Below are 13544 nucleotides of genomic sequence, written 5' to 3' on the forward strand. Positions count from 1 at the left end.
GCCAGTGAGCAGAAGAGGATGGGGGAACCCAGGCAAGGCTGTTCTCACTCCGACCCCTGGGCTCTCGGGAGCCACGGGAAAGGCCTGTGAAGGGCACAGCCCAGCCTTCACAGATCCCAGCCTGCATTTGCCAACCCAGAGAGCCTAGAATCCTACTTGCGATTCTTGTGTTCTGTTCCCCCCCAGAATGTGATGGGCTCTTTCAGAATGTCTGGCCTGTCTCAAGCGAGACCAAGTCAGTGAAGGATGAAGTGTCCACAATTGGACCAGGGCATGAAAGGTGAAACAAGGTCTCATGGACAGCATGACGGTGGTGGCCAAACCCTTCCCCCGGGTGAGATGAACCAGGGTGTGGGTGAGAATGCAAGGTCACTTCACAGCTGACTAGGGTGTTGGAGACTCACTACCGCAAACTAACGACACGGCCGTCAGTGGTGGACGTCAGCTGCAACAGAGACGGAGTCAGCTATTTACTGCCATAATGGGTTAATAGTAAAGGCTGGTGCAGGGAGGACTGCATGGCTGCTGAGGCAAACCACAGACCCGGCTCTGAATGCCCACCGGCTGGAGCAGAGAGGAAGCTACAGTCCCCTTTAGCGGTCCCTGTGTCCACCAGATCCAAGTGAGCCAGCTACTTAGGAGAAGGCCATGTTGTTCTGATACTCAGAAAAACCAGCCTCGTAAAGGGAAAATAAGAGTGGCATGGAGTTTAGACCCGCTCCTGCCTCTCTATGAAGGCAAAGTAAGTTAAATGGCACCGGGAAGGTGAATGAAAAAACAAAAAACAAAAAACCGGTGACTGCTTCTTCCAACAGCATCCCCTGCAGCTGCTCACCCCCGAGACTGCCACTTTCTCACCAGTGACAGCCGGCCAGGAAGCTCCGTCACGCACGTCACACAGCGACAGCCCTGAACCGCGTGCCAAGCACGTTTGTCTAAAAGCCAGAATCAAGGAAGATGCTGCATATTTTGACATTCCAAGTTTAAAAACTCCTTGAAAAAAATCCCTCAGCAGCCGCCTAAATCAATTCGCATCTCACTGCTTCAAAACAATCAAACAAATTTAATAAGGGCACATTTGTCACCAAACATAAGGAGGACCAAACTGGTTCCTCAAAGCAAGGATTTTAACAGGTATCAAACACCAGTGGGTGATGTGCTAACAAAGCAAATATTCGAAAAATCTAGAAAATAAAAAGATGACTAGGATAATATATGGATCAAGGCAACTGTTAAGGTTTTTGCTTTTTAAAGCGATGGGGACAGCACGGAGGACAATCTCGCTATTTCCAATGCAGGGTGTGCACAGTCCACTTTTCAGACGCAACAACATGCTCACAGGGCGGTACAAGATAGAAAGGGAAATAGAAAAAGGAAAAGAGGAACAGCGAAAATTAGAAACACATGAGAACAAAAATAACTGAGAGCAATTACAAGAATTTACTTGAGTTTGGTGAGGACAGGGACGAGGGGACGGTGAGACCCACCCTCACCTATTGTTCCATGGAAGGCAGGGGCCTGAGGCGAGCGGCGCTGCCGGGGGACCCCAACGTGGTCAGCGCCCCAAACCTAAACTTCACCTAGATGCGTGTAGACAGCTTTTGAGCTACAAAATGTGGTCGCATTTCAAGCTGGACAATTTTACTCACTCCCAACAAGAGTAACAGGAGAGAATTAGGCTCTGTTCCTGCACCAAAGGATTGTTTAAAAAATTAATGACTGTGTAATAGTAAAAGAAACAATGGAGTAAAAGTGACTGGAGGAGAACTTACTTGACCGGAGCTCACTGGCCGCCTTATCTCAGTGACGTTCAGATGCTGGCTGAGCCCTTACGGTACCAAAACAGACAGACCCACCAGGAGGGAGGTTTAATGCGCTGCTGTATTTTGATGCCGGGAGCCATGCCTGGTACACAAGAATCTGGGTAAACAATGGTGACAGTGTCAACCACTATGGGCTAAGCACACAACCAGCTACTCCGCCAAATCCCAAGGACAGACTTCAAAAGGCAAAAACAAGCTGGTATTCTCTGGTGGGTCTGCAGACTCAGAGCCAAGCAGTTGCTGAGCAAACATGTCACCAGTGCCTCCTGTGACAAAAGAGGAGGCACTGGTCAGGGGGCTGGGGCAGGGCTCCAGGCTTCCACTGCTCACCCACCATTATGTCCAGGGGGAGATGTTGGTCCCTACTTACGTTGCACCGATGTACCGACATTGACTGACGCCTGGGGACTCAGCAGGAGGTGACAGGTGACGGGAATGGAGCCAGCCTGGGAGTGGCACGGTGCTGGCATCTGTGTCCTCAGCTTTGCCTAGGCCACTACATCTGCCAGCTCATCTACAAGAAGCAGAAGGGGAGAAAGCCGTGTAGATCACGGTGCCCTGTGAGGACAAGTACAGGTCATGGAGACGACAAGCCTCGCCCCTTCCTTAAGATATAGAGGTATGTCCGGGGAGGAAGTGAAAATTCATCCAGAGACCGCCAGGCACCACAAGCAGGTGGGACTCGGGTCCCCTGTGCCTGTCACTCACAGGACTGGTCTGGACTTTCTTTTTATCAATTCTCTGGCATCTTCTCCTCCAACTTACCAACAACCAGAAAGTAGAATCTGATTTTAGACTCACAGAGAATCGCAGAAACCCTCCTCCACATCAGGCCCGGCAGCTCGTGCCAGGCCCTCCGACCGTCACCTGTGGGACCGCCATGAGCCCTCTCCAGACTCAAGGCCCGAGGCCGTAGGTCGGGGTGGCACAGATTCCCACACTCTCCCCAGCAAAGGGGGACCACCTCTCGGCAAAGGCATCTCACCTTCTTCTTCCCGAGGGACATCTCGATAGATACACAGGGAAACAGAGCAGAATGTGGGGGGGTAGGCAGCCCAGAAGAGCTCGTCTGCACTTCCAAGGCAAAGTGGGTCCGTTGACCTAATCACAGGGACAAAGTGAGGACGAATCTTTCCCTGCTGTGCCCCATGCTCCGTGACACGCCTTTCCCTGCGTAAGGAGCTCATTTGGAAACCCTGGCAGTGTTTCTGTTGTCCTAAATTGGCATGGTGGTTGTCAGGCAGGGAGAGAGGGCCTGAGCCGTGCACTTGCTGGACCTGGGAAGCAGGAGACACTGGCTCCACCCCAGCTCAACCAGCACCTCATTCTGCGTCTCAGGATTCAGCATGACATCTATAAGCAAAGGGATGAGACTGTCCCAGGACATGCTGTCCAACAGGAATGAAATGTGAGCCATGTAAAGAAAGTTTCCCAGTTGCCACATTTAAAAATGTAACCCCCCCAAAAAAACCCTAGAAACTGATTTTAAGAACATATCTTACTTATTGTACAGTATGTAAAATACTATCATTTTGACATGTTATCAATAAAGAAAGAAACAAGATAGTTTACATTCTTTTTACTAGACAAGTCTCAGCGTCTGATGTGCATTTGACCTAGAGCACATCTCAGCTCAGAGCAGCCTCCTCCCCAGCTCTCCTTGCATCAGTGGCTTTGGCTACTCTATTGGACAGCAACTCCAGGGGTCACACCAGGGGAATTGGCTGAAAAGCGGGAGTAAGTGTCCATAATAACCCTAAAAGTATCTCTCTGAAACAAAGGCGGATTCACTTTTAAACGTCTGAAAACAGGCGGGTTTCACCTCCCTCACGCCTTGGCTACAAGACAGCCCTCCTCCTTGCTGATCCCTTTCTGGATGTAGGGAAGCAACCCTTCACACAGCCAGGGTGCCCGGGCATCCTGGTAGACTTTCCTGCTCTCTGTGTCCAATCCCACAAAGTCCTCCTTCTCAAACAGGATGTAGAGCAGGAGGATCTTGTCCCCAGTATTGTCGGATGCACAGTCCAGCCACTTGGACTTGAGCATGATGAAGAGAGACTCAGTGAAGTCCTCGATCCTCTTCTCCACCACCCTGCAGTCCTCGTAAATTGAAGGCCACTTCGGTGCGCGGCTGCTCGGCCACCTCCCCATGCAGCACAAAGACAAAGAGCCGAGAGTCATAGAGCGTGGTGCCATACAGCTCCTCTGCACGTGGAGCTTCTCGAAGGTCTTGGCCAAGAGGCAGTCGGTAATCGTGACAAGGCCCACGACCTTGCGGTGGGTCTCGAAGTCGCTCCACCCATTCTCGGGTGCATAGTGGTGACTGTAGTGGATACAGAGTGCCCACTGCGAGCCGCAAGGGATGATCTGCCTCACCAAGGAGATTCGCTTATAGATGCAAAAGAAGTTCTCCTCTGAGATGATCCCCACGGGTTGGACAACCACGGGGAGAGTCTGGTGGTCCTAAGCACACTGCACGTAGTCAGGGATGTTCAAGTTGCAGGCCCTGACGAGAGGGAAGAGGAGACCGAGGTACATACTCTGCTGCGGGCTGCGGGCCTCACTGGGTTGCGGTGACCTGGTGTGTACCAGTCAGAAGGCAGGGGGAGCCCAAGCAAAGCCGGGGGTACAGTTTGTCCTCAGCATCTGCACATGGCTACCGCAGGTCGGATCACATTACGCAGCTTTTGGTCTAGGCTTCCGACCTCTGCAGAAAGGGTCATTTCTTGTTTTCTGTTTCCAAGCACCTAGCCAGGCCCTGATGCAAAGTCAGTGCTCAAAACTGCTGAATAAAGGAATGAATAAAGGAACTGCTTCCACACCCCTCAGCAGGATATAATGCAAAGAAACACAGTAGGATCAAAAGACCTGGATTTCAACTCCAATTTATTTGAACTGCTAAGCTGCAGAATACTTGATAAGAAAACTTGCTTTGGGGAGGAGGGTTCAGTTCAGTGGTAGAGCACATGCTTAGCATGTATGAGGTCCTCGGTTGAATCCTCAGTACCTCATTTTAAAAAAATGAAACAAATAAATAAACCTATTTACCCCCCTCAAAAAATATTTTTTGAATTCCAAATTCAAGGAAAAAAAAAACCTTGCAGTTGACACAACATTGTAAACATGAGTATACTTCAATTAAAAACAAATCCTTGCCTTACAAGAATATATCTGGATTATGGAACTTTAGAAATGTAAAATGCCTTGGGTACCACATGCATAAGAAGAAGGAACTGTACAAATTTACTATCCCTCATTTATGAGCTATATTTCCTTTTGGCGGTTTATAACATCTCAGAGCTAATTTTCTCAGATTAAAAAAAAGAAGGAAACATTACCGGATTCTCCATACTGCTGAAGAATCAGATAAATCTATGATAGCATCTGACCCACAGAGTTTACTCAATAAATGCTTGTTGAATGAATGAATAATCAAGCAATGTGAATGCTGCTCCCTGCCACAGAGAATCATGTTGATACTGCCAGGAAATCCCAAGCCCAAGTTTCACCCGACTCTACACTAACCATGGGTGACCTGGGCAGGCCTGTGTGCTCCTCTTAACCCCAGTTTAATCATGAATAGAAATGAGGGCAATAACACAAACCTCAAAGGGTTAGTGAGTCATTACTGAATTGTATACCAACTTTGCAAGATGGAACCTTTAAAGAAATTTGGGCAAAAAGTCCGTAGGCCCTCTCCATATTATCTCTTACAACTACATGGGAATCTACATTATATCTCAAAATTAAAAAGTCTAATTTATTAAAGAGGCTATTGAGGTTAAATGAGCTCATTGTCTCAAATAAGGAACACACAGTACAAATCGGTCAATGCCCAGCCCATGAGATACACTCAGTAAACATTCCCACTGAGCCCACTGGTACCTCCAACTTCAGAGCACGATGATGTGTCCTCATGGCCAGAGGCCCCTGCACCTGAAGCTAACAAAGCTAATGGTCCCCACTTTCAAGAGCCCCTGCCACCAACGTAGGCCTAATTTTGTACTTGTAATTTTTTTCTTTTTATTAAATAGAAAAACGTAATAGCATAGCCTTCAGGTCACCAAAACCTGACCACAGAGGTCATGATGGCAGCCCTTCTTCATGAAACAATAAAATGAAAAGCCATTTCCACAAGATCTCTGTGTAAATCTACTAGGGAACCTCATCCTGGACTGAGAGGAAGAGGCCTGGGGAGGAGGGGGCCATCTGCGGCACACAGACCCATGGGCCACCTGTCCCACGATGGACTTTAGACCCAACACTCACCCTCAAGGAACTTCAAAATAGACACAGACAGAGAGCTGTGGACAAGATTTTATTTTTTTTAAAGAAATCCCTGATTCTCTCGCAGGTTTTGTTTCTACCGAGAAACAAATATCTTATGTGTATAATGTTTCACAAAAGACTTAAATTGTTATCACCCCAACTTGACGCATTAAGAAACTGAGGGAGAGAAGTTTATCACATTGTGCAAGATTAGAGAGAGGCAAAAAAAAAAAAAAAAAGATTAGAGAGAGGCCACTTCGGACACTGTATATAAGCCCAAGCCCCTGTTCAAGTGCTCACACTAGAAAGTGGGATATACTGCCCCTTTCCTGCCCTCTCCCTGCAGTAAATGTCTGAAGAGTCTTTTCTGTGCCACCTGGAATCACAATCACTTAAATTTTCCACAAAGAGCTATGTCACTCCTTGGAGGATGTGTCAAAATGTATATGTTGAATGGGAGGAGAGATTTGTATTTTCTGTTTCTCAAAGGAAACATGGCTTAAAAGAAACTGAAAAGCACTTTTCTAGTCTAAGTCTTCATTGTGCAGAGAAGGAAACGGAGGCTCAGAAGAGATGAGGAAAGGGCCTTATTAACAAATATTGCCTCAGCGCAGCACCAAGCCAGCCTTGGGCACTTCTTGGGGAGGATCTGGAAGGCCCAGGAGAATGAGTCTTAGAAAACGGAAAGAGAAGAAGCATACAAGGCCCCGTCTCTACACCACCATACCATGAAGTTCCACCAAATTACCCAGTATGGGTGCAGCCAACATTAAGGTGGGCTAAACCGGTTATAGAAACCTGGAAGTCTCAACCGTAGTGGAAATTCCAACATTTACTATGTTTTTTTTCCCAGTTCAAGCATCAGCTCAGTGGGTGCTCTGTACTAGGCACTACACGAGGCCTGGAGTTCTCCCAAATACACAACTCTTATATCACGTGTGCAAAACACAAACAGGCGCACCAGAAGGAAAATGCCCACAGATAAGGTGGAATTACTGAAACTGAAAGCAGCCAACCAGCATATATTACTAGGAAAATCGATGCTGCTAGAAATAAACTCATGGACATAGAAAGCAAACTGTGGTTAGCAGGCAGGAAAACGGGGGTTAACAGATACACATTAATAAATATAAAATAAGTGACAAGGACTTACTATATAGCACAGGGAACTATATTCAATTTCTTGTAATGAGCTGTACTAAAAACAATCTAAAACATATGTAGATACATATGCATATGTTTATAACTGAATCTCTGCTGTACAACTGAAACTGACATTCTAAATTGACTACACTTCAATAAAAAATAATTTTAAAAAATAAGTAAAAATAAAAGCAACGCCATTTAGAAAAAATAAAAGAATACTCTGATCCCCTTAGCTGTAGGTGCTGGAGAATTCTGGTTACAAACACCAAGTCCACTGGATCACTCCAGCACTGGCTGTCACTCTTTCTGACCATCAGAGAGTCACTTGGCTTCAGTGAGTTTACTTTTCTCTTCTGTGAAAGGCTTCAGTTGCAACTAACGATGTATCTCATAATTCACAAACCCAACAATTAATGAGGATTTCCCATGGGCCAGGCTCTGGAAATATGAAAATATAGGGTCCGAGATATATTCATGGGTAGAAGAAATTTATGCCATAAAGACATTAATTCTTCTTGCTTTCATAGACAGATTCAATACAATTCTGTTTAGATTTCCTACCAGATTTTTTATGGGTAACAAGATAATTTATGGTCAGGAACAGCCAAGAAACTTCTTTAGAACCAGCACTGGGAAAGTGTGGATAGGTCATTCATTTCCACTGGTATTTCTGAAGTGATGAAAACGTTCTGGAATATTAATGGTTGCACCACTGTGAATATGCTAAAGCTGCTGAATTGTAGCATTTATGTGGGTGGACTTCATGGTGTGTGAACAATATCACAATAAAGATGTTAAATGAAAAAATATTTCTTGACAATTATTTTTCCCTCTATACAACTAGTCTGCCCCACAATTTAAGAAGAACAAGAAAACCAAAACAAAGCAAATTTTGCCAGGAGCTCTTTAGGACTGCAATGTCCCTGAGTCTACAAAGCCTCTGGTGGTGCTGTTCCTGTTAACACACCCTAGCTGGATTGGGCTAGTTAGGGACTGTAACTATTTTTTTTAACATCGACGGTCACACGTTTCACCCTGGGAGAGGGAAGGATGGAGGATGTCACAGCCTCATGCCTTCAGCTGATTTTTAACTGAACCAAGCCTTGCTTTCAACACTGTAATCCCTCTCACTATAAAAACAGTGACATCATCAAGCACCGCCATCATAACACGTGAAAGTGTTCAAGGTACTTACCTGGGGCAGAAACACTGAGGGAGGAGACGGAAGCTCGCTCAGCACTGACGCTCTCTTTCACCGACTCCACCAGGAGAAGCTGGGGTTTACAGCCGGAGGCACTCAGCTGGGGGAGCAGCGCAGACGCCACTGAGCTGGTCCCCAGGGAGAGGGAAAGGGAGAGGAGGGCAGCCCCGGGGTCGCGGGGCAGGGAAAGACGGGGGGGTCGCGGGCTGTAGCCCCGCTCGGAGGCCAGCCCCAGCCCCAGCCGCCCGACCCATCCGGGTCCGCAGACCCCGCCCGCCCGGGACACAGCCCGCCCAGGGGCGGGGACGGGCCGGCGGCCGAGGAGAGGCAGCCCGGGAGGAGAGGACTCGCGGGTGGGAGAGGGGAAAGGGACGCCAGCCACGGACACAGGGGAGCCCGGCTGGGGCGAGAGGCGGCAGGTGCACACCTGGCCCTGGACAGCTGTGGCCGGGGAGCCGGGGCAGGAGCAAATGTCCTACCGGGCGAAAGAGCTGAGCAGCCTTTGGGGCCGATCCCCGGCTCGGAGCTGGAGTTTCCAACCCTCATTCCAGCTGGCAAAGACTGCGCATGCGCAGGAGGGCCAGAGATCCTCTCCGAGTTCTGTGAGAGAAGGTGGGGAAGCAAGGGACAGAGAAGATAGGAGGAGGACGGGAGAAGGGGAAAAGTGGAGGAAGAGACATGGACAGGAGGAGCAGAGAGAAGGCAGGGTTCTGGAGGGTGGAGGAGAGTAGCAGAGATGGAGAGAAATAGTTTTAACACTGGGGGCATCCTGAAGGAGGCAACAGTCCTGCCTCTGCACAATTCTCTAACCCTTTAAGGCCCGCAGCTCATATTTAACCTCCCTGGTCCAGCCCTCCACCCAAGGCCTCTGCAGAACGCCTATGGGGATCACACCCGTTGCTCCCAAGTGGAGCTGGGTTTCTCTTGCTCTGGGAACCAAGCACCCGCAGGTGTTGTCGCTCAGAACTACCTTGGAAAGAGTACATATTCCCCTTTTACATGCTGGGACCCAGGCAGGCAAGATGTCTGCCTTACCTCCACTGTCCCAGGTGTTGTGCTGGCGGGGAGCGGGAGGTACGAGGTCAGATCCGAGAAGGAGCATACTGCCTGAGTGTTGGTGCATAGTCCCCATCCTTCCAGGGTAAACCACACCCCACCCTCGGGGAAACATCAAGGGCACACAGTATGTCCCTGGGTGTGGGATAGCTGCCCTCAATTCCAGTGCCCAGCTTGCTAGGAAGATAGGAGTGTTACTGAGTCCAAATTCATTCTCCTTAGTGCAGGACAGGCCAGTAAGTTGGGAGACCAGGTGTTGGGGCATGGAGTAGCAACTTTCTGTAGACCTAGATGGCAAACTAATGTCCTGGAAAACCATCTCCCCAAGTCAGAATTCAGGCTCCTTTCCTACGTGCTTGGTTGTTGCAATCTTCTTGGTGTAGGAATTCTTTGTTGTTAGAATCCTTTGTTCTTGCAGCTATCTGCCTGGGTCAGATCCCTGTAAACCAACAAAACAAACGTTATTTTCTATTATGTAACTTGTTATCTTTATATGAATGGAAAAGTGTTAAATATCCTTAAAGGTCAGAGCATTCAAAATAGGCTCTCCTGTATATTTTAGGCTCTAGGCAACATTGTTTTACAAGCAAGATGAAGCCTAGGAGACAGAGCACAGGGTTACAGTCAAAGGAAAAGATCTAATATGGAGTCAGATTTGTTCTTTTCTATTAACAGGGCAGAAGACACTTGAGGTTTTAAATCCCTTTAAGTTAAAAATAAGTAATACTTTAAAGGAATTTACATACATAGGTCGGAATGTGCATAGCATATCTGCAAAACACAAAAAGGATTGTAAACAGTGGCATCTCCAGGGAGGGCTGAAAGAAGAGAAGATGAGGGAAAACTTCTTTCATTTGTGTATTTTTGTGCTCTGTTTGAATTTTTTTAACCACATGCATGTATTTCTTTTTCAGTTAAAAAAAATGTGTAATGGAGCAAAGGAGTAGCAAGTTCAGCAAATACAGCAGGCATGGAATCACTGAGCCATCAATTTTGATTTTAGCCAGGAAGCATTTATTGACTCTCTCCTATGTGCCCAGTGCTGTTTTAAGACTTCTTTTATTTTTTTTTTTTATAAAATAATAAAGTGCTATTCCTCACCCCTGCCCATGGCTGGTGGAAAACCAACTGAGTTTTTATTGAGTTGTTTTCCAAGAAGTAGAGATCAGTTATAAACAGAACACATCTTCAGGGCAAAACAGGCGGAGTGGTTTTCCAGCAGGCTAGATAGCTATGAAGGGTTTTCAACAGAGGCACACAGAGGCTGAGAGAGAAAGCCTCCAGGACCCTACGAAAAGCTGCCCAAACTGCCTTCTCCATGGCACTACTGAAATAGGAAAGAAAAAACCTGACTCCATACTAGATCTGTTCCTTTGACTTTAACCCTGTGCCCTGTTTCCTAGGCTTAGTCTTGTTGGTTCTGCACCTTTTGTAAAACAATGTTGCCTAGAGCCTGAAATATACAGGAGAACCTATTCTCAAGGCTCTGACTTTGAAGGATATTAACACTTTTCTATTCACATAAAGATAACAAGTTACAGAATAGAAAACAACATTTGTTTGTTGGAGGTTTACACGGATGTGACCCAGGTGAAGAGCTGCAAGAACAAAGGATTCTAACAACAAAGAATTCATACACCAAGTTTGCAACAACCAAGCATTCCCACTTCCCATTTTTAATAAAAGAAGAGCCTGAAATCTGACTTGGGGTGATGGTTCCTCAGGACATTATTCTACCATTTCTCAGCTGGCTTTCCAAATTAAAGTCGCTATTTCTTGCCCCAAAACCTGGTCTCCTGATTTATTGGCCTGTAATGCACGAGCAGAACAAGCCTGGACTCGGAAACAAAGACATTGATAGTACCCATTTGGTATATTAAATGACCTGCTTCTACTCATCTTCCTGACGTTTTATTCTCTTGAACACTCCTGCTATGTTTATGAAAAACCTGTCATGTGGACACATTTCCACCTCTAGCCACTACCCTTCCAGGTAAGAACTGATGCCAAGAAGGCAATGGAAGTTGCTAGAAGGTATTACCTGGACAAAATAGAGCAGAAGTGGGTTCTGGCTGATGTTCAGGAGCAGGCTGGAACACCTGACAATATGTTATAAGTATGGATAGACAGCTGGGCACCAAAGGAGAAGCTTCTAAACTTCCATGAGGGACTTGTTGGATAGGAAGTAAAAGTCCCAGACTATAGCTAGAATCCCACCACGAGCTTCCTGGGTGAGTCTGGGCAAGTAATTTAAAATCTCTAGGCCCGTGCTGTCCAACATGGGAGCCACCAGCAACATGCAGGATTATGAAGTTATTCTGTAGCCAGACAGAATTATAAAAAGACATTTTATTGCAAAGGCCCAGCAGGTATAATATTTAAAAACGTTATTGGTTATCTTGACCTAACGAGTTATTTTTGTATGTGTAGGTTTCTGTGGTTTGTAAGGCCTGTGACTAATGATTCCGTTACAGTGATGTATTTTGAAATTATAAGTTACTAGACACAGTATCCTCATAACACAGTTGAAAAAACTGATCCACATAAGCAAGTTGATCTGACTTATTAGTTATGAGCAGGGGCTCTTGGGCCAGCCTGCCTGAGTATAAATTCTCACTCTGCCTCCAGGGGGTTCTGTGTGAATCTTGGACAAATTATTGTTGTTTTTGTTGTCGTTGTTATTATTTGTGCCTCTTTTTCCTTACCTTTTAAGTAGCGAGGAATATGTGGACTCTATCTCCTACTGTGTTGGCAGGATTAAATGAGTAAACGTCTGTGCTGCCCACTTCCCTGGGTTTCAGCATTCTCCAGGCAATCAGTGCCAAACTCAGAGGCATTCTCCATTGTCTTCGTCAGTCTGGGATGCTGTAACATATTACCGCGTGTCGGGTGGCTTAAACAACCAGCATATTCCTTATGGTTTGGAGGCTGAGACTTTCAAGGTCAATGTAACCTTGAGAGGATTGCCAGCTCGAAGATGGCTGTCTTCCCAATATCTTCATATCCCAGAGAGCAGAGAGAAGCAAGCACTCTGGGGGCTTGTATAAGAACACTAATCCCATTCATGAGGGCTCTACTCTCTTGACCTCATTTTATCCTACAAATCACCTCCCAAAGGCCCCGCCTCGCAATACCATCACCCTGGGAGATGGGGTTTCGACATACGGATTTTGAGGGGATGCAAACATTCAGTCCACACATCGGCTAAGTCTCCCCAACATGCAGTCATCAAACCTGTAGCTAATATCAAAGTAATATTTATATCTCTCTGCCCATTTCCATTCCTACATCCACTATCACTGAAGCCCTGTTACATTTTATTCCTTATTTTTCTTGTAGAGATTTAATTGATTCCTCTAACTCCTATGTTCCCCTCGCTCCAGTCTGCTTAACAGCCCTGCCAGGTAAGTCTTCCTTAAAACACCTTCCCATTTCACCTGGTTGTTTTTTAGGTGTAAATGTCAGAATCCTCTCCACACCCCATCCTATACCTTTAATCCGTTACAATACGGCTTACTATGTTATTTTCCTCTTACCAATGTAAGAAATTTCCATAAGCTTAAGAGCTTAAACCAGCACAGGTTTATCAGCTTATGGCTGTGGAGGTCAGAGATCCAACACAGTTCTCACTGGGCTAAATTCAAGGTAGCAGCAGGTTTCCTTCCTTCTAGAGGGTCTAGAAGAGAATGTTTCCTTGTTGTTGTTTTTTTTTTCCAGTTTCCAGAGGTAACCCACCTTCCTTAGCTTGTGCCCCACGACTTCCTCCATTTTCATGGTCAGCAGCCTTTCTGAACATTGCTCTATGGCTACACCTCCCTCTGAATTTAAACTCAGCTCGGAAATATCCTCCATTTTAAGGACCCTTGTGAATACATTCGGCCCACCTGGACAATCCAGGCTACTCACCCTATTGTCTCATCTCAGGATCCCCTTGTCCCATCCAATTCAGGCATTTTGGATGTGGCTGAGACACTCACCTGTGTAACATTTCCTCTCATGAGCATTTTATGGTTCAAGGCACTTATGAATGACTTTTTTTTTTCTTCCTT

General features: G+C 46.4%; 1 long non-coding RNA gene across 1 annotated transcript; it reads right to left on the minus strand.

Moving 5' to 3' along the window:
- Window positions 1-1778: 1778 nt before the first annotated feature.
- LOC141578390 (uncharacterized) lies at window positions 1779-9042 on the minus strand. The gene is made up of 3 exons (XR_012508777.1): window positions 8434-9042; window positions 2194-2337; window positions 1779-2089 (listed from the first exon to the last, which is right to left on the minus strand). It is a non-coding gene; the product is annotated as an uncharacterized LOC141578390 (long non-coding RNA).
- Between the last annotated feature and the right edge of the window lie 4502 nt (window positions 9043-13544).

This window comes from Camelus bactrianus, chromosome 1 (genome assembly GCF_048773025.1).
Source record: "Camelus bactrianus isolate YW-2024 breed Bactrian camel chromosome 1, ASM4877302v1, whole genome shotgun sequence".
In the NCBI taxonomy this organism is placed as follows: Eukaryota; Metazoa; Chordata; class Mammalia; order Artiodactyla; family Camelidae; genus Camelus; species Camelus bactrianus.